Genomic DNA, 22,683 nt, shown 5'->3' with positions numbered 1-22,683 from the left:
CATCTCCGACCTCCCCGGACTCCAATAATGAACACCAAGTAAGTAGCGTCATCGTTAAGCAGGATTAACGGACTGGGCCGCGAAAATTTGTGCCGAGATCAATTGTGCGTGAGCGCCGTTTTTAAATTATCGCTGAAGCCCTGGGGGTTAAAAAAAACTGTGCTTCGTCAGTTCTAGTGGAATTGGAAAAAAATGCATTTGGGATATGCAAATTTAGAATCAGTGAAGTGAATACAAGAAGGGAAGTGTGATTTTTTAGTATCGAAATTGTTATTTGCTAATATTTGTAATTTTTGTTTAACTAAAAACAGTGTCTGATTTTCAAGTGGATTGACGTCATCAATGTGTTGAATTTCATTAAAAATTATTCATGGCTGGATATTGTTTTTTTTCTTATACAATAAACAATGCACAAAGCCCATCGAGGAAAAGTTGATTTAAAATTCAAATCACCAAAATTGTTCACTTGAAAAATGCCAAATTTTTTTAAATTTCAATATATAAAGAATTTAAAAATTTGAATCTGATTTCAATACAATTATTTATGCTTGACGTTTTCATAAAAGTTAAGAATTTGAAATTATTGAAAGCTGATTCTTTTCATCAGGTTTATATTGTTTGAAGCATCTCATCATTGAAAACCCATTTATGCCACCAAAAGCTGTGGGCATATTTTGAATATTATGAGATTTTTGCTATAAATTTTAGTCAAATCTCAATATCACTTGATCTAAAACTCCTTTCAGAAAATTCCAAGGTTTACTGTTTTCAACATATCATGTACCTGAATTAAAATGAACCCTGATTTGCATTGATTTATCATGATTTATCATTGACATCGACATTATCATCATTTCATAGGTTATAAAAAAAGGAAATTAGGGTGTAAATTTAATTTTTTTTTTATCTTTTTTTTTCACTTTTTCATAGTGATATTGGCTATTATCTTATATTAATGCTAAAAAATTGCCCTTTTAAAAATAAGTACATTTTAGTCGTACCCAGAATTTATTTGCTTGTGTAATTGAAGATAAAAAAGTTTTTTTTATACTAATTTCTAATCATCAAACCAATTTAGGTGGGATTTTCATAGGCAAAGAACCAAAGATAAATATTTATTCACATTTAGAAGTTGAACCCACAATATTTTAACACTATCAGGCATCCTCATTAAATCTATCTTCAAGAGAAACAAATTTAATACCTACTCTATAAATGATACTTAAATTTACAGATCTTTGTTTTATTCCGTAAGATTTAGATATAAATTAATAACCTGAATAATGAAGACAATTCACAAGTCTAGCCTGATCCAGGCTACTTCAATCCGCCATGTTAGGCCTCATTAATTTTAATTTTACTAAATAAAAAATTGTGAAATTTAATTCTGTCTGCAAAACCACTTGTCGAGCTTTCTTTTTTTCTCTCGCCTCCGGTAAGGACATACTTGTGACACCCGCGCACGTAACGTGAGTGCGATTAAATGAGCAAGGTTTGAATTTAATGCAGGGACACGAGTGTTTGTGCAAGTCGAGAAGAAGTACCTCTCAGAAAAAGACCGACAAAGAGAGCGCGCGGTTGCAAATCGTGAAATAATCAAGCGCCTGGCATATGCACTCGCCCGCCCGTCTCGTCTGTCACTCCCGGTTGCCTACACGTTGCCTCTCTGCAAATCCGCCATGAAGGGGACACTTTTTGCGTTCAGGGCTGCAGTTGAGCGCCCACCGCACGCGCCTTTTGTTATGTGTTGTCACATTGCACAGGCTTTTTAACGTTTCCTCTGACGCGGTGTGGATGAAAAGCTTCGTCGACGTTGGCGCGCCTGACATGTGTTGAAAAGAGCTGATGAATGAGAATGATATTTTACATTTGTTTTGTCTCTCCAATAAAAACACCACTATTAAACTGCTCGTTGTAGGTTTAAATCTCAATTAGAATGAAGAGAAACATGAGACGTTTATGTTTGTTGAGTCATTTTAATCTTTTATTCTTATTTTTTTCAAATGATCCAAATTTCAATTTCTTCTAAAAATAAAATAGCTTTTTTTTTAATTATTGATGTAAATTTAATATTATTGAAACTTTGAATTAAGAAATGTTTTATTGAAATTCTGAACTTTTGTGCTCGACAAAATTCTTTCTAGTTTTGTTATAATACTATTTATTTTACTCTATTTACTCGTGTTTCTGTTAGCGCATTTAAAGGTGAAACACCAAGATAAATGAAATGACATTCTTCTCCTGTAATTTTCCACACTCTATATATGCCCTAAAAAACTGTTTAATTAAAGCAAAACACTAAGTAAGCTTAGCTTTTTTAGGCTGCAGACTGCAGATATTATTCAAAAGCTTTATTTATCATATTTATGTTCTTTCCCCATTAAAATCGTGCCACGCACCACTCACCAAGGAAATGCCAAGTTTCTATTAATACATTCATTTATGTTGTGTGCTTCCTTGACACAATATCTATTTTATTATTATTATTGTTATTGTTGTTTATTTGTCCAAATTTTTACATCACATTGTTTACTAACAAATTGTTGAAAAAACATTTATTTTGGAAGAAAGGAAACGTCTCATTAAAGTATACCCTATTTTCAAGATAAGTTCGTCTGACATTCAAATCAACCTTTTTTACTAAAAAAAATTCAAAAAATATTTTTTTCTAAAGTATGCCTCGCACTGAATAGCAATAATTTTCCTTATAGCTTATATTTTGTAATTTCTACTTTATTAACTTTTTTAATTAAAAACTTGTCAGTTTGCTTCCCTTTTCCCCTCTCATTTATACCATTTTCCGTCAGGACTTCTGTTAAAATTAAATTTGAGCACAAAGAAAAAAAAATATAATTTAATTTGCACTTTATTTAATTATTCCATCAAAAACAGGGAAAGCATTGCAAAGTGAGTTTCTCTGAAACCAACATAAAAACTTTTCTTTCTTAGAGACCAACTAAATAGGTTCATTAACCTCATAAATTGCTTCATTAATTCCTAAATTTTTATCAATTTTGATCGCGAAGAAATAGTTTATGAAAGATACAAAAAATATCAACCATTTCAACTCGTTAAGTAATGAAAAAAATTTTAACGCAGCAAAAAATTAATGATTTAGGATTTGCGACATTTTCAGTCCATTAAGGGCAGAGTGTTGGGTCTGTCGCAAAACGTCTCCATCAGAGTCTGTGTTAATTGCATTGCTGCGCGAATGGGTCTTATTTTCTGTGCTGCGAAGAGCAAATATTTGGCACGACGCATTAAAGCGCAGAGGCCGGCGCGGCGCAAACGGGTGCAACAGTCGGGCAAATTCCCCGGCACAATAAAACGAATGAGCAATCGGCTTTCGCAGCTCCCGGAGAGAGAGGGACGGAGCTTTTACTTTTCCAGCCTGAGAGAAGAGTCTAGGCGGAAAATATGTTTTCTGCCGTGGGATTAGATGGTCGGCTGGGGCGGAAGAGGGCCGACGTCGCCGTGCTTTAATGAGCCAGAAATATATGCGCTCAGCAGAAAACGGAAATTGAAAGCGGCCGTCAAAGAATACGCAGCTCGCAAATTGATTTCGAGGGTCGGTCGGCGGCAAAAAGCTGCTCGAAGATGGGCACTTTTCACTTTTTTTAATAATACCCATGGCCAAATACATACGCACATACCTTCAAATCTACTTTTTTTTCATTTCGAGAAAAGCGGACTGCGAATTCGACTCACGTAAGAGCTTTTCGGAGAGATGATTTGTGGACCGACCGGTCGACTGGGGCTCGCGAGTCTGTAAATGAAAATCGGCCAAGCACGGGAAAAACCGCGAACGCTCTCCTCGTTAAATATTTAAATGGCATGATGAATCGAGCCTTTTAACTCGTTGAAATAATGCTCCGCTCTTCCCAGAATTTTTTTACCAGAGTGAATAACGAAAAGGAAGGCGGCCGTAATTAAAGACAAGAGTCGTCTAAGGATCACAAAAGCGCGAGTAGAATGTCACGAGTAGTGCTAATAAACGACCACTTCAGTATTTCTATTGAACAAGGAAGAAATAGAACTCTTTCAGAGAAACCGTCTTCTTGCTGTTTAATGAGTTAATTATATAATATCTGATGTTTTTTCATTTGCGAATTAATCATTAGTACAATACAGATAAAACAAATAGGGTATGGAAAGAACTCGCGATATAACTTCCGCATGATATACAATGAAGCTCAATCGGCTTAAACTAAAAACATTAAGTAAAAAGGAATTTAAGGTAAACAAAAAAATTCCCATAAATTTAAAATAGCTATTGAAAAAAATTACAAAATGGGACAAAAGGGAATCATAAATTATATTTTTTATGATATGATTATTTTAAATATTTACAAATATTTTGTTATAAAACTAAAATCTTACTTTGAAAATCTGTTTTTGTTATGAATATTAAATAACTAAAAAAAGATCAAACGTACCTTGAAGAAGTTTCACCCTTTTAATGGAGTGGAACAAGGAAGGCCTGAGGAGGCGTTTGAGAGCAATAGCTCGGGGGCTGCGGTGCGAGACGTTGGCCGACTGAACCACTACTGTGCCGGCGAACTGGTCCGCAGAACGTGCACCAGACGCACCCTCGACGCCAGGAGCGTGCGCGCACCCCCTTCCTTCGCGCTTTGTTCTACACTTTGCCCGGCTCCTTTGAATTGCATATACATATTATTGAATTTTACTATGAATCTCCTTTATCAAATTATATAGCTAATGAAATTCAAGGAACTCTACGCGAATTTGAAATTTGAATATATTCTTTGTAATAAAATTTACTAGATGTGTATCAGTATTTATTAAATTTTTTTTAACATATAAACCTTTTTATTAGTAGGCTTTTGATACATACATTTTCCCTAGGATAATTTACTTTTAATATAAAAATAAATTTTAAAATTCATTATAGTAAATATAATTAAGGTAATAATATAAATAAATTAAAATCTTTTTTCAATAACACTTAAAATATAACTATGCATTTACAATTTATTAATTAAAATTTTTGTTAACAGATTTCAACAGATCTATTAATTCATTTTAATTTTGGGTTTAGACATTCATTATTCATTACTAAAATCCAGCTTTGTTAATTAATGTGTTGTTTCATTGCATCTGAAACTGAGGAAAAAACCAATGATACGTAAATTTATGCAATTGATGCCTCTCCAGAAACGACTCTATACGCATCTTGCAAACTCCACCTCCAGCCGATGGCGTTTTGGACCACTTGAACCTGCTCACCCGCATTGACACGTAAAATAATATCGCCTGTGTCGACGCCGAATTTTCATTAGTCTTGGTTGGTACGCACGTATAAAAGCCGAGCCTCAAGTGCTGTGCATATTTTAGGCACATCCTCTCTCTTTCTCTCTGCTGGCAAAATATCTGGCGGCGCAGTTTAGCAAAACAGAATTTCATCGCTGAAGCGACGCGCGACGCGGAAGCGGCCGAGTTAAATTCGCATTATCCGTTCGCCTATTCAACTTGCGCACTCGTGAGTTATGTGCGAGTACAAGAGAAACTGGCCTAAACAACCCGTTCAGGGCCAATGCGGCTCAATTCGCGCTTAGCCCAGCAGGCCTATTATTTCCACGGAAATACCCATATTTATATGATAACTTTTAGTACATGTTAAATTTCAATAGGGTCGGGTTAGTTGCAAATAATGTTTACTAATGGATCTCTGCTCTTTAAACTTATTATTGCAAAATTTGATCACTTATAGGAAAATAACTTTTCAACTAAAATTTGAGCCTCAAAAGTCGCGTAATTTTGTAGAAAAATATCATTCCATCCTGCATACCATGCAATTTTAGTTGTAATTAAAAAATATTACAAAATTTAATGGTTAAAAAAGAAAAATTGTAGCTGAAAAATTCGCTATTAAACTGTCTAATGGTTAAAATTTGAAATCTAAAGAATATTCAAGTTTAAATTTGACAAAAATCAAACTAAAAATATAAAAATTTTATTGAACCAGTGCTAATCATTAATATTATATTTTGATTGAAATATAAGCTGTAATCAATTACATATTTCTGCTCACGCAGAAAATTAGATATTTTATAAAACGTTTTTCTTCCTACTCCTCTTTTTGCAATTATTAGTGGTTTTACATCATACGAATGACGGAAGAAAAAACTATATGCATTTAATTTGCGCCACGAGACCGGATTAAAGTGATATTGAAACGCTCTGTCGAGTTATTTTGACTGATTATCGAATTTTAGCTGACAAATTAAAGTTTCATAAATTGGTGAGGCAGATACGTGTGTCTATTTGCTATCGCTATCATGTTCCAGTGAGCCTATAGTTTTCATCTGCATTCAACCCATTAACAGAATTCATGCATATGTGAACTGATAGGATAAAAAGCGTAATCAACGCGTCGTTCTATGTAATTAGTGCAAAGCACACAAATGAACTTTTCATTCACCGCACGCTTGGAAAATCACTGTCGATCTGATTACATACACCATTACTAATTTTGCATCCGTAAACCTCAAATGGAATAATCATGGCAGTGGATTATATTGGAAATAAAATTATTCCTTTTTATTGTTTGCAACAGATTCATTTTAAATTCAATAATTTGTGGTCAGTTGGCTGCAGATAATCGTTTTACTGATTATTCGTACTGTCTGTTTTAATTTTAGTGTCCACATTTCAATGAAACGTTGGAAGTAAGTTCATAAAATATTGGATTGTCCAAAACGACTTGAATGTTTGAAAAAACCAGACTTTGTCTTTCAATCTCTGGGTGGATTTTAATTACTATTCACCAGATTTTTCCTTATTTTCCTGAAATCTTTCCTTGAAATTAATTATTTATCAATACATATCTGGTTTACATGTAGGGCAATTTGCCGAAAAAATTTTTAATAAACCTGTGGTTCAACTTAAGCTTTTCAGGCTCATTATGTAGTCGATCGACTCTTTCTTCCACACAACTCACTATTCTCTTATGGAAAATCAATGCTCCCTCGAGATAGAAGAAAGTGGGATTTCTCATTACAGAAATTGGCCCGGCGTGCCGGTATAGGTAACCCCAGAGTCAATTTGTGTCCGCCGCTTGTTACTTTGCGACTTTGTGCAGCCGATGGCGGTGCAGAATGAAAGGAAGAAAAAGAGGCGCACAAATGCACCTGTTGCCGTTGCGACCAAGAAATGTGCGTATGGCGCGCGCGTAATTGAGCCCCGACGGTGGCTTATTTTCTTGTCATTTCACCTGGCGTCGTTTCATTGTCCGCTCATCCCTGACGCGCGGCAACAAAATGAAATTTTGATTAAACCTTTGGTGAGTGGCGGCGGCACTCGAGCCAAACGAGCAAACTCCATCTCATTATTTTCTCCAGAAATTTTCATGCCTGCTGCGCTGTGCGTTTCCGGCCAAGTGTTTTGCCAAGGAAATTGCTCCAATTCGCGACTTTTTCTGACGAATCATCGACACGTTTTCATTTTTTTAACAATGCACCTCCCAGTTTGTCGTCCTGCAGGAATCCGGCAGATTTGCGCGAGCGATCATTAAAACTGCGCAATGAGCTGAAGACCCGCGCCCCTCTTTTCCACCCGCACTTTTTCTTTTCGTTCGCCATGGCTATAGAGAATAAATTTGTGTACGTGTTTGTTGTTGTCAAGAAGCAACCAGTATTTTTGAAGATAGGTAAATTGCTTGTAATTTTAAAATTTTACAATAACAAGCTATTTATTTACTGATGTTTCAATCTATAATATTTTTACTTAAAAATTAATTATTATTTATAAATTTTTAATTTCAAAACATTTTAATAACTTTTTCAGCATTATAATCGGCTTTTAGACATTTAGAATCAAAATTTAAAAAAAATTTTTAAACCTTAACTACATCAAAATTACCATAATTCCTGAAAGTAATTTTTTTCTCCCAAATTATCTTGAGGCTAAATAAATTCAAATTCATCATGAAGCAATAAAATGAATTCCAATTGAAATTAATCTAAATGACCTAATTTATGAAATATGGCCCATTTCACCAAAGTCATCTAATTATTTTTACAAATTGAAATAAAACTAAAACATATTGGGTAGAAGTTTGTCAAGTCATAATAATCAGTCAATAAAGAATAATAAAATTTTCAACATTTTTTCTCCAAAAATTGCATCTTGCTAACAACATTTGGCATAAATGAGGAAGGATTCGCGTGCAGACAATGGTCTCGCAAGGTTTGTCTTGATGCGAAACTCGCGGTGGCAGATGATGAACGAGGCCGATTGTTATCCGCCGCAATACAAACACCTTCCCTATCTGCGAGCCTGCAGGATTAATGATTCGCACCCGCGCCGAAAACGTTTTTTGGCCTCGACGCGCAAATCTCTTTTGCTTAATGAACCTCCCGTCGAGCTGAACACGCCGCTTTTAAATCATCACTTTTTGTGCGCTGATCGGAAAGATTTACTTTCATTGTCAAGAAAGCGGCAGTCAATTCAGTCGTTTTCGTGACTTTCTACATAAAAGTCCTGTCTCACATTTATTTATGCAATCGTTTATTTGGGGAGAAATGTCATAATATAAAGATAAATTTCGAATCCTCAAACATTAGAACAATTCCAACGCGTCAAGTTGAAGTCAATCATGTTATTCAAATCAGACTTAATTTGACTTTCAGGTGATAAGAATATTTAAATTACAATTGGATAGTATCAATTATGTGTCTTACAAAATTAATGTAATGTACTTTAAAAGTTTTGACACTTTGAGCTTCTTTAAATAGAAAAAAAATGGAAAGAATTTTCAAATATGTAAAACTGAGATTTTGTTTAGATTAATGGATAATAATTGAAACTGCATCGCCAAAGGTTAAAGTACAACATTGCTGCGGAAAGCATTCGATGCAAAACCATACAGTTTTGAAAAATATAATCATCCTAAATTTTTATACATGTTCCATTATGTTTAGTAAACTATAAAATAATATTAATAAAGTGTCTGTCTTTATATAAAACTAGATTTTTCTCTTTTAAGTGGTTATTACGTGGTTTTACTAAAACTGCAAGAAAAAAATTTTCTTTACAATGCATACGAAAAGTTTAACTTTTAATGAAGAATTAATTTGTATAATGACTAGAAAAATTATAATTTAGTGTCTAATAATGATATGGATACGGAGAACAAGTTATTTCTCCTTAATTGAAGATTTTAAATATATTTGTTTGATTACAATTTCATTTTTAAATGTGTATCATTAAAAAAATTATCGAAGTCAGAATTTAGCTGTAATTCATTTAATTAATTTAAGAACTTAATGAGTTAAAATAAATTAAAAAGTTTGTTCTGAACGCTGCACGTTCAATAATATTTGAGATTCTCTTGTAAGCGATCCTGATGCAAAAGATTATTGCAAATTAACGAAGGAGATTTTCAAAATAATTTCTCCAAACTGATGAATGAAGGAGCCCATATTCGTATTTCAGGAAGTGCGGATCATGAATGGCTTGAAAGGGTAATTACATAGTTGTAAGCTGAGAACTTTTTGCGCCGCTTTGCAAGCCTGATCTCGGCAGCATTAATGCAAACAAATTTGCTTCAGTTTGAATTTTTTGCCGGCGGATGCGAGCAACAAAATACAAAAAAAAAAAATGCGAGCATTTTCTAAGCAAAAGGTTGTGTTCTCCTCGAGCAAGTAATGGATGCCCCTTGTACATTTTATCATAAAATTTGTGCCAAGGGAATTTCTAGGTGGCTGGAAATGTTTCCTCTAGAATATTTTCAGAGGGCCCTGTGGAGGCTGCCGGGAAAAATGCGCGATTTAGAAAAGGAGGAAAAATGATGGAAATTTGTCTTCATTACAAAGGAGCTTAGCCCGGGAGCCACCTAGTAGAGAGACCGAGTTATTTGTAAGGACGCGCAGCCTCCCTTTCTTTTTCTGCGTGCTCGCCGAGCGTGCAAAGCGGGCTGCATTTCCAACAGACACAGGCCCCACCCGGCCTGCACATTATGCCCTAACGGCTGCCAGGCTCAAATGGATGCCCATTATGCAGCAGGCACGAGCATAAATATCAAAAAATGCAGTCACAATGTGACCCTCTTCCGGCGCCGGAATAATATTTATTGGCTAGATGTGCTGATGGCTGCTTCTTTCATCATTTTCTTCATTGAAATTTTTTGCCACTCAGAAACTTCGTCATTTTTAACTTTTCGTGCTTAAAAGACGGCCTAACTTTAGCAATCAATTCAGCAAAGCTAGACAAGCAGACGATATGATGTTTTTCTTGCTTGCTTTTGCTCCATAAAGTTTTGACAATTTTAATTAATGAGGATCGAAGATATGTATATTTTAAATTTCACCACGAATTGTTACGTTTTGCTGTAAATGGTTCAGAAAAAATCGCTAGTTTAAACATGCAAAAATTAATGGTGCAATTAAAAAAAATCAGAAAAAAATTAACAAAAATAAAAATAAATGGATGTATTACCAAAATTTGATACAAATTCACTTCTTTTTAAAAAATTTCCACATCAATTAAGTCCCTTCTTTGACCTGATTGGATTTTATCGCTTCAAAATAAGTTTATTGATTTGATGAAAAACATATTCTATAAATTTCTCAACCTTATTTCGGAGGTTAAGATTTTACCAAGCATGTTGGACCAATTTAATCAAATTAAGTAATTCAAAAAATTATATCAGGACAATTAATTTGCTTATGAAATTGGGTGAGCTTAAAATTCGAAGTAATTGAGTTATGCCGTGATTAGGGAAAAAACTGCGTAAAAAAACTTACAAATTCACATTAATCCTGGAATGATAAAAAAACATTAATTTATGTTTTTTATCAACTTAGCTTTTTAAGCCAGTTATATTGAATATGAGTCTTTTTTCCACAGACTTTTTATTGTCTCTGTCCGAACGTGTTGCGTTTATTTTACGAAATTTTCTGTGCACATGAGAAAATTAGACACAATTCCACCACTCGGGCTCTGCTAATTGGCTGCAATTTTCCGCAAAAATCGCTGAAATTGCAAACTGTCTGGTTTTTAAGGCCGCTCGCAAATCACTTTGCCGGGCTGCCAGCTGCGACTAATTACAATTTTTTGCACGTTTTCCTGCTGACGAAATGGTTAAAAATTCAACATAGTGAAAATGCTCGGTGCACGCGAGAGAGGGCGAAATAAATTGGCTCGAATTATATAAACGCACGTGAAATTATTTTCTTGTGTTGTTCGGCAAACGAGCCTGGTTATGTGTTCTACTTTTTTTTCGCTGAAAACAAATGCGACCGAGGAGAAGAAGAAGAAGAAGCAAGGCTCGCCATTTGCGCGAGATGATAATTAAGTCTCGCCAACTTCATTACGCACCGCTCATCGCAATATTTTTGCAGCTTCCTCGTTTTCTTCTCTGTCTTTGTTCCGCGCGCACCAAAAATTGGTATAATCACTTTAGCTCCGCTCGTCTTCGCCGCGCGTTCGCCGCCTCCATTAAAAATTTCCCCTTGTTCAATCTACACAGCGGCACTTAAGATGTAAAGCAAATTTCGTCTGGTGCGGCGGCTGCATTTGTATATAATATACGCGTGTTGCCGCGCGCGCTGTTATTGTTTTTATGTAAATCTGCACGACCGCCATTACGCCTTTGCAAATTTTTGCGCCGACCCATTAAGACATAAATTTCATCTGCAAAGTGCAGGCAAAGATATGAAGAAGAGAGTTTCAAGAAACTGAGATGAGATTTTAACACTTTTGATAAGTTACGAATTTCAAACTCTCTACATTTTCATGATTAATAAAAAAAATTCTAGTGTTAATGTGTCCAGGTAAATTAAACTTTTAATTCTGGATCTTACGTAATCGCGCTAGTTGTGTCTGTTAGAACGGCTAATTAATTGTTATTTAATTGATTACTAAACATATACAGTATTATGTTTTTTTAATAGCTTAATTCAATAGATATTCACTTTACGTAACAGTTTTATAATTTGTTAACCTCAAGTAGCACAGTTGTAATACAATGCCTAATTATCAATGTAATAAATTTAATATAATTTATCTATTATCAATATAGAAACAGCATGTAAACCCCAATTACCGGAAGTAATATAGTTTAACTACAAAATTGGTCGCTAGTAGGGAAGAAATACCAATTCAACCACGTTTTCACTTCCGGTCTGACGTCACGCATGGGCAAAAGGTCACATGGGCAAAAGGGTCAAAGGGTATATGGGCAAAAGGGTCGAGGTCAGGGTCAAAAGGTAAAAAAAGGTCACATGGGCAAAAGGTAAAATGGGCAAAAGGTCAAATGGGCAAAAGGTCAGGGTCAAAAGGTAAAAAAGGTATATGGGCAAAGGTATATGGGCAAAGGTATATGGGCAAAACAAATGAATGCCCGCGCATGCGCAATTGAGTTTTAAATAATGGCGGGAAATTAATTAATTGATTTATAAAATTATGATAAATTTATAAGATTATTGATTTTTTTAAGAAAATTAAGTCAAAATTTATTGAATTTATTTATTTTTGAATAAAAAGGTTGATCAAATTATTGATTTTTCAATAAAATGATTAAAAATAATAAAATTTTTTAGAAAATTATCAAAAATTAATCAAGTTTTTAAAGTTGTAGGGCAAAAAACAAAGAAAAATCATATTTCTTTATATATTTTTTTATTGGTACCTTAAATTTATTACATATTAAGCCTATAATGACCATATGGAAGCGTCGATATGCCGTCTTCAAGGATAACTCTCTTGTCATCGGCAGAATCGAGGGCGAGTTTTTGCAATTTCACAGTGAACAGTTCATGGTTGGTGGAGCATATGTTATTAAATACAGTATATTTTTGTACACTTTTCAGAACACAGTCTACATAATCTTGATGAGTCAATTTGTTTGAGATTGCCGATTTTTTTATTCCCTTGGCCTTCTTGACCTCTTCTTGATTACAAATATATGAATACATTTTACATCGCGGGCCGGCAAATTGAATGATTGGAACGCCGGCAGTTTCATCCTAAAACGTACCGTACTTGCTGTGCTACACTATGTGCCGCATTTTTTGTGGTTAGTATTCTTATCAGAGAGGAAATGACGGGCGCTATCACACATCATTCTCATTAAGTCAGTTGCGCCTTGAATGCAATCGAGTTCAAACAGTCAATGATGTATCAAATTTATTATTATTCTTAACTTTGGAATTTCTTTTGTTTATTACGTTCTTTAGTAATTCTTATTTATCTTGCTTAACTTTTTGTAAATTTATTGAAAGTTTTTCTTCTATTTTATCAGATTTTTGTCATATTTATTTATTATTTTGGTACACTTTCTTCTCTTTTTAATATTTTTTTGAAGGCTTTTTTGGTAATATTTTTAATATTTTGATATATTTTCTTACTCTTTTAGAAATTTTCCAACAAAAAAGATGAAAAACTTGACATATTATAACAAAAAAAAGATGGAAAACGTGTTAATTTATTGCAAAAAAGTAAGAAAACTTGTCATTTTTATACAAAAAAAAAAGGAGGAAAACCTATCATTTTCTTTAAAAAAAGAAGGAAACTTGTCATTTTATTGCAAAAAAGAAGGAAAACCTATTATTTTCTAACAAAAAAGAAGGAAAACCTATCATTTTGTAACAAAAACGTAAGAAAACTTGTCATTTTATTAAAAAAAGAAGAAAAACCTATCATTTTGTAACAAAAAAGAAGGAAAACTTGTCATTTTCTAAGAAAAAAGAAGGAAAACTTGTCATTTTCTAACAAAAAAGAAGGAAAACTTGTCATATTTTAACAAAAAAGAAGAAAAAACCTATCATTTTGTAACAAAAAAGAAGGAAAACCTATTATTTTCTAAAAAAAAAGTAAGAAAACCTATCATTTTATTGAAAAAAAGAAGGAAAACTTGTCATTTTATTACAAAAAAGAAGGAAAACTTGTCATTTTCAAACTAAAAAGAAGGAAAACCTATCATTTTCTAACAAAAAAGAAGGAAAACTTGTCATTTTATTACAAAAAAGAAGGAAAACTTGTCATTTTACAACAAAAAAGGAGGAAAGCTTGTCGTTTTTATCATTGCTCATGGGAATAAATTCTACACTGTGCGGGCCTTTTGTGGTTTCTTATCTTAAATGTGCGGCGGTTGCACTTTGAACGCAATATCCAGATAGTGTTACCCCTCATTGCGCATGTCCACCCCATTCCACTGAAGGGCATATAAGAGCAGCGATTGCACAGGAATATTATAATCAGCACTGGCTCGTTAGAGAACAGTCGCAAAGCTCTCTGCAATTATTAGGCCCACAACTTGCTCAAGGCCCACGTCAGCCCACTAAAGGCCCAAATCAGCCCACTTGCACCCAACAGGCCCACTTGCACCCAGCCATGGAACGTTTTGCTCGCAGTGATATCCCCAGCGGAGATGTCACCATCCGGCGGCGAAACTTGAACTACAACCTGGTTGACGGCATATACGTTGGCAAATCTCTGTTCTACAACTCCTACGTCGACTACATCATACCTTGCAACGAAAAACATGCAAGTCTGGAGTCGTTTTTGAAATCACAAGAACGAAGAGTTACGTCATTGCTGCAATCAGAACTTCATGACAAGAAAAGCATCAAAAGTAATATGTTTGCTGTGTGTGTGTTTGTTAACCCACTTGATGTAACAAAAGATACAAATTTCAAAACAAAAAATTCAGTATTATTTCATGAAAGCGACATTCAATCACATATTATCTCACAATATGAGTCTTTATTAAAAGAAGCCGAACAGTACACTTTCATGGGTTCTGGCTTTTCATTTAGCGCAGTAAAATGTTTGGAAATTAGGGTTTCAAAATATAGATTCGTTCCTGGCTCATGTTTCATACCACTACCAGAATCAATAAAAAACAAAAGAGCCGTCTTGAATATTAGGTGTGATGAACCTAATTGTAATAAATGTTTTTTGCATTGCATTGTTGCCGGTAAATCAAAGAGAAAAGTTAGTTACGTTCGCCCTAGAATTGAGGAAAGATTCAAACAACATTTTGATTGGTCAATTGATTTTCCCGTAGATATAGTTCAGGTGAAGAAATTTGTTAAGTTAAATCCCCGTATTTCCATCAATGTGTTTAGTTTAGATGAAAAAAATTCCGTATTCCCCATGCTTGTAACCAAGAAAAAAACAAAAGAACATTACAACTTGCTGTACATTTGCAAAGGAAACAAAGCCCATTTCTGTCTAATTACCGATTTATCTAGATTAGTTCGGTCTTCACTGAGCAAAGACGGTCACCACCTTGAATTTTGCCCTCGCTGCCTTCTTCATTTCTCTTCTACAGAATTATTATCCGATCATGAAAAACTCTGCTCTAATGAAAAATTGACACATCTTGAACTCCCAAAACCAAATTCATATTACAAATTTGAAAAACATTCTTCTGGCCTAAAGGTACCTTTCATAATTAGCCTAGACCTTGAATCGTTCCTTGAACCTGTGGATAGCTGCTCACGAGATGAAAATGTAAGTTACACTGAGAAAACTCAAATACATACACCATTTTCCTTCGGTGCATCACTTTTTTCCATATACGCACAAAATCAAGTTCCTGAAGTCAAATTAGGGTATGTCTCAAAGGTAACTGATGGACCCACCCTAGGTGATGAAATAGTTGCCTACCTTGACCAAAGCACAAATCAAATTGCAAAAGTCTTTGCTCGCGATTACAAAATAAATATGACTGATGAAAATGAAGCTGATTTTCAGCAGACCACAAATTGCTATGTGTGCAACAAGGCTTTCAATGACAATAAAGTGCGCGACCATGATCATTTATTAGAAAAAAATAATTACCGTGGCGCTGCTTGCTCTAGCCCGTGCAATCTAAATATGAAAAAAGTAAATTTTGTTCCGGTATTTGTTCACAATCTCAGTAATTATGACGGACACTTTCTCATTTTAAAATTCCTGAATAGAAACATTAGTATTAGCGTCATTCCAAGCACAAGGGAGAGGTACATTAGCTTCACAATTAGACTAAATAAAATTGAGATCCGATTCTTGGATCTATTTCGCTTTTTCCCCGAGTCATTAGATTCACTCTCAGCCGCCCTTCCATTCAGCAAATTCGAACAAACCAAAGCTCACTTTGATCCTTCTGTCCATGAAAGGATATGCAAAAAAGGTGAATTTTGCTATTCATTTCTCAGCGGCCCTGAAAAATTAGACGTGACCTCCCTTCCACCCCCCTCTGCTTTCTACAATGACCTAACTGAAACGCCAATTAGCCCCGGGGCGTATGAAAGAGCAAAAGATATTTGGTCGGCATGCAATTGCCAAACAATGCGAGATTACCTTGAAATTTACCAAAAGAGAGACGTTTTGTGTGCGCTTGACGTTCTTCTCTTTTACAGAGAGCTGATTTACGAAAAGTTCAAGGTAGATATGTGCCATTATCTGACAATCAGCCACCTATCTGTCAATTTGATGCTGAAGCACACGGGCATAAAAATCGAATTGGTCAGTGATAGCGAGATATTTGCTTTTGTCGACTCGAGCATAATGGGAGGAATTAGTGTTATAAATCAGAGGTACGTTAATGCGGGACCTGACCTTCGCATTTTCAATACAGATTGCACGGCTTTGTACAGTACAATTATGCTCGAGTACCCTCTCCCTTACGGAGACTATAAATTTATTTCCCCTGAAGGCTTCGATTGGAAAAATATCGATCCTAGGGGAGAGAAGGGGTATCTTCTTGAAATTGATTGCGAATATGATGAAAGTGTGCACGATTACCTGTCATGCCTACCTCCATTTCCGGTCAGGAAAACACCACCAAACTCAAAGTTTGAGAAGCTTATTTTAGATTTTGAGCCAAAGACTAAATACATAACCTCCCTTGCTTTGCTGCAGCAGGCTCATTCGCTCGGAGTAACCATTACAAAAATACACAGAGTTCTGGAATTTTCACAGTCGAATTACATGAGACCCTTTGTTGAAATATTGCAAAAGTTCAGGTCAGAGGCTACCTGCAAAAGTAGTAAAAACCTCTGGAAACTAATTTGCAACAGTACCTTTGGAAAAATGATAGAGGATTTGAAAAAGAGAAAATCAATTCAATTAGTTTCAAATCCACAAACTCTTGAGAAATTAGTAAAAAAACCTACATTCATTGATCGGATAATTTTAAATGATGGAATGGCAATTGTTGAAATGCAGAAGGGCAAAATTCTCCTCAACAGACCAATAATTGTAGGCACAAATATATTGTTCTGGAGTAAACACTACATGTACTGGTTTTTCTACCAAGTTTTGAAAAATCAGTTCGGATCCAGGTTGACCCTGACCATGTCAGACACAGACTCGTACATATTCTCAGTCAGGTCACCTGATTTTATCAGTGAAATGAAAAAAATCAGTCAATACTTTGACTTTAGTACACTTCCCACCTCCCACCCCCTTTATTCTCCTGCAAACGCTAGCAAGTACGGTACGTTTAAGGATGAAACGGCCGGCGTTCCAATCATTCAATTTGCCGGCCCGCGATGTAAAATGTATTCATATATTTGTAATCAAGAAGAGGTCAAGAAGGCCAAGGGAATAAAAAAATCGGCAATCTCAAACAAATTGACTCATCAAGATTATGTAGACTGTGTTCTGAAAAGTGTACAAAAATATACTGTATTTAATAACATATGCTCCACCAACCATGAACTGTTCACTGTGAAATTGCAAAAACTCGCCCTCGATTCTGCCGATGACAAGAGAGTTATCCTTGAAGACGGCATATCGACGCTTCCATATGGTCATTATAGGCTTAATATGTAATAAATTTAAGGTACCAATAAAAAAATATATAAAGAAATATGATTTTTCTTTGTTTTTTGCCCTACAACTTTAAAAACTTGATTAATTTTTGATAATTTTCTAAAAAATTTTATTATTTTTAATCATTTTATTGAAAAATCAATAATTTGATCAACCTTTTTATTCAAAAATAAATAAATTCAATAAATTTTGACTTAATTTTCTTAAAAAAATCAATAATCTTATAAATTTATCATAATTTTATAAATCAATTAATTAATTTCCCGCCATTATTTAAAACTCAATTGCGCATGCGCGGGCATTCATTTGTTTTGCCCATATACCTTTGCCCATATACCTTTTTTACCTTTTGACCCTGACCTTTTGCCCATTTGACCTTTTGCCCATTTTACCTTTTGCCCATGTGACCTTTTTTTACCTTTTGACCCTGACCTCGACCCTTTTGCCCATATACCCTTTGACCCTTTTGCCCATGTGACCTTTTGCCCATGCGTGACGTCAGACCGGAAGTGAAAACGTGGTTGAATTGGTATTTCTTCCCTACTGTCGCTACATGATATGCAGTCCAAGTTTATATTTTATAAAAGAAGCATTATGATTGTATCTAAATAAGAGTATACTTGCCATCCAAAAAGCCTTGCAAGTTAAAAAAAAAACTTTTATTTACATTAAAATGTCAAAAATTTATTAAGTAAATTTAAATATAACTAATTATGTTAAATATATTATTAAAACTCAGTTCAAATTTATAAATTTAGTTGTTGTAAATGTAAATTTATGGAAGGTAATAATTTTAAATATTATTAATTTAATATATTACCATCCAAGAAATTAGCACGTTTAAGAGGGGAATTGGAAATTTTTTGGCAAAATATTACATAAAATAATATAACAATGAGAAAGAAATGCAATTCCTGGCCGCCCCCATTAGATTTGTAAACTGATGCTTTGGTTGACAATCGTCACTGCACTTTTTATCTTTAATTATTTTTTTAATGGAGGTACAAATATCCGGTCGCTGAAAGTGACAAGAAAAAATCATAAGTTTTTAAATGGTTGTACCAGAATACAATTAAAGTTAATTATTGTTGTTTATTCTACTCAAGTCATACATGAAAAAAAATTGATTTGGAAAAAATGAGCAGAATTTAGCAGCAGTTATTTATCTTAATGTTATTTATTTGTCCGAATTATTATCTCACATTGTTACAGTTAAAATATTCATTTAAAAAAGATTATTATGTCAATTGTCGGTTTCCCATCAAAATAACTTCCACTTAAACAGAAGTGTGTTTTTAGACATTTCGGAACGCATTTAAAAAGTTGACTAGTCTTTTTGCCAATCCCTACAATGATAAACCAGATTTCTTTTATTTTACCATATGCGTGTTTTGGTTTTATTTTTTAATTCTGCCACCGTCCTTTTGCGCTGCCTAATGTTAATAATGCTGGAAAAGACAAAGGCGAAGCGAAACCGTTGTTGTTATTTATATAAATGCGTCCTCGCAGATTATTCTTTCCGTGGCAAAAGTATGTGTGTACGCAAAATTACAATTTGCATAATAAAAAGCGTTTCGGATCTCTCCGTGTCCACAAAGCAAAAGCGGGGCAATAAAACACCTCTGGGAGCAGCGAGAGAGTGAACTGGACCGCTTTTTCATTAAACGACGAAACATTCCGAATTCTCGGCGGGCGGTCTTTTCAAAGGACACCAACGTCAAAGACTGTTTGAGTTGGATATATCGCAATTAGACAAAAGGCTGTCTCTTTATTTGACCCTCAAAGCCGTCCCGTGCAAAGCATTTTTTTTTTTAAATACGGGTTCAAAGAATGAGATGAAATGGAACAGTATGGGTGTGTGTGTGCTACTGGCGAAATGCTCATTCCGGTTTAACTCGCAAACTGACTCTCCTGTCACGCACTTCAAACTAAATTCCTCTCGCGAAATCTTTTCCTGGAAAGCAAACTTTTCCTCCCACCGTGCCATGCTAAAAAAAAAAAATATATTGAATTTTTTTCAAAAGACGCCCTTCCGAATAATTTGCAGTCGGAATGGAAAAGCGGCGGCGGCTGATCCTTTTCATAATAATCATATGGTTGAATTGATTTCGGCCGCGCCAGATTGAATTTCGGGTCAAATAAGTATCAAGCGGCTCTGACACTGATGGGGAGAGCGAGAAAGAGGACTGATCGAATAAAGCTGCGCCCAAGTGACGCATGTCGTTGTAACTCCTTGGCAAACTTCAAAACTTTCAATAAACTAAGCTTCAACCTTGAACTTTCTATTCTTCGTGTAGAAATAAATTTTTCTGCTTAAATTATCAGTGATTTTCAGAAGGAAACTTCAATAATAAAAAAAATTGATTTAAAAACTGAAATGAAAGCTTCAAGCCGCAAGCTTAACCACCAGTTTTCAAGAATCCTGATTGAGAATTAAATTAAAAAAAGTCCAAAGATAGGGTAAAAAATATCAAATAAAAATTATGGAATTTAAAAGAACGCGCAAAATTAAATATAACCTTGCAAAATCTTAACAAAAGATGCTACTCGTTTAAAAGAAAATGAGATGCTATGAGAAAATATATTTCTCTTAATCAATTACAAAAGCATACATGTGTGCAATAATAATAAACTTTCAATTCTCCTAACACTTATTAAAAATAAGAAAAATAAAATATAATTTTGTTTGATTAGATTTTATTAACTTTGAAGTTCAAAAATTAAAATTAAAACAAGCAAAAAAACCTTCAATTTTTTACATTTTGTACTTTTTTTTATAAAAAATCTAATACCATGCAAGGAAATGTATTAAAAAAATTCTTTTAATATATTTTTGTGTCTACATTTCACATTTATACCCAATTTTCATTTTTATTTTTAGACCATTGCTTCTAATCTGACCTCTCTTACTTAGCGGCGGGATTGAATAAAAATTTAGAGACGGTTTTGTCCTGTTGATAGATGGGTCGCCTGTGCAAGAATAAATAAAGCCTTGAGATTTTGCCAAGAAGTCCTTTAACCCCCGTCAACCCCAGGGGTGGCCCCACCTATGAAGCCACCACAGTCGCGTCTCCTGTTCTCCCCCATTCGTTCCGCTTTCGGATTCGCGCGACCTCAAAGAGGCCCAAAGAGCGAGGAATTATGAGCATCAAGACGAATTTCAAACGAACTTTGACTTCGGATGAAAAATCTTCTGATTCGCTCTATTCATATGTATTTCGATTTCGCTTTGATGTCTGAATGATTTGGTGCCTCGCAAAGGATCTGATAATTATTGTGGGCGGCCATGCCGAAAGCCAACAGTTGTGCCCATTTTGCAAATTGTCAAGCAGATAACTCCGAAATTTACGTAATAAAAGTCTTTAGCTAGCGCAATGCCGGAAGAAAAATGAGCGTCCTTTGTGTTCTGGGCGCGCAGGCAGTAAAGAGAAGTTAGTTGGAAAGAGCGGAACAACATACACGAAATCTTGGCTGCGACACACTCACATACTAACCCGCGCCGCGTTATCTCGCGGTGCGCTCCTCAGGGATTGCCCCGGAGACTACCTATTTTATTCCTTTTAACGTATATACGCGTGTGCCATATGTGTATTTTTTTTTGTCTCGCTTCGTTCGCACACAGAGAAAGAGAGATAGAAGCCTAATCTTATTATCATTATTTATTGTCTCCGCCCATTGCGCCCAACACGTTGTTACAGTCAAGATTTTTACCTCAGTCTTTTTTTTTTTTGCTTTCCAATCGAAAGCAATGAGTGTAAATTTACAAAACCAACCTGGGTTACCAATTCTTATCGACATTTTCAATTAAAATTTATTTGAAATTTGAAATGTTGGGTTTTGAATTTGAAATGAAATTTTTTATTTCCATAAACAGATGAATCACTTTTAAACTGAGGAAATGATACAAAGTTTTTACATTTTATTATTTCTTAATTTAATCCTATGCAGATTGGTGATCGTTTTCAACGGTTTTTGCGGATTCATTTGCTAAGAAAATATTAATGAATAATTCTGATTTAACTTAACTCAGCCCAAAATTTGTTATTTTTCCACCGTGTTTGTAAGAACAATTTTGTTTTTTGCTATTAATCAGTTCAGACAAGTTTCATATCTTTGCCACAGCATGCCGGGTGAAACCATTTTTCTTGAAACAAGTTGACTGAGACGCAAAATCCAATCCATCTGTACCAAAATATCCCAAAATCATTACTCATTTTAACAAAAATATTTCACCCGTATGACCAAAAACCCTTAAATTTTTATTTTTAATACAGATATAAATATTCAAGACTCTCCACAATCAAGCACCAAAGAAGCTATTTCAGATCACTGATTTTAAACAGAAAAATGTACATGGCTTTTAATAGGTTTTTTGATTAATACATTACCTTAAGAACAAGAGTGGTCTTTTATTTCATTTTCATACTGAGAGGAGCTACTAAATATATTTTATATATTAGAGAAAAAACTTCCTAAACATCAACATCATTCCTCAAAATTGACTTTTATTGTTTCGAAAAAATCTCTGCGAGTGATTTCTCAAGGATGCAAGAGAAGTCGAACGAAAAAGCAAAACACATCCGAGTTGATTGGCGCATCACGCGAAGGCGGCTGATCAAATGAGCAGCCGAGAAAAAAAGTGTAAATCCACTTTGAGAGCTGCCAATAAACTTTTGCGCCGAGATTCTGCGAACGGCAGGGCCGCGGCTCACGATTTTCGGCGTGATTGATATATCGGCAGGGCGGGTGGGTTTCTATAGAGTTGTTGTTCGGTCGCCATGGCCACCGCACACGTTTTGAGTGCCAGGTTGTGTTGTCTTGCCAGTCCAACTCGACCAGGCCTCGGAGCACGTGCAACCACAAAGACGCACCCTTAGTCCATGTAGCGCTCAAAAG

The 22,683-nt window shown here is 34.8% G+C and overlaps 2 protein-coding genes across 3 annotated transcripts in view; one reads left to right on the top strand and one right to left on the bottom strand.

Moving 5' to 3' along the window:
- Window positions 1-4,537, bottom strand: part of LOC132194538 (uncharacterized) — a 100,644-nt gene extending 96,107 nt beyond the window's left edge. For both annotated transcript variants that reach the window (XM_059615858.1, XM_059615859.1), the window contains exon 1: window positions 4,437-4,537. The gene's annotated coding sequence lies outside the window, so the exon portion shown is untranslated. The remainder of the gene's footprint in view (window positions 1-4,436) is intronic.
- LOC132194536 (nucleolar and coiled-body phosphoprotein 1) overlaps window positions 1-22,683 on the top strand; it is a 123,561-nt gene that overhangs the window by 89,636 nt on the left and 11,242 nt on the right. The window lies entirely within an intron of this gene.

The sequence above is a fragment of the Neocloeon triangulifer genome, unplaced genomic scaffold (assembly GCF_031216515.1).
Source record: "Neocloeon triangulifer isolate White Clay Creek 2 clone unplaced genomic scaffold, ASM3121651v1 ptg000008l, whole genome shotgun sequence".
In the NCBI taxonomy this organism is placed as follows: Eukaryota; Metazoa; Arthropoda; class Insecta; order Ephemeroptera; family Baetidae; genus Neocloeon; species Neocloeon triangulifer.
Note: the sequence above shows the minus strand (reverse complement) of the source record. Positions and strands in the feature narration are given on the sequence as shown.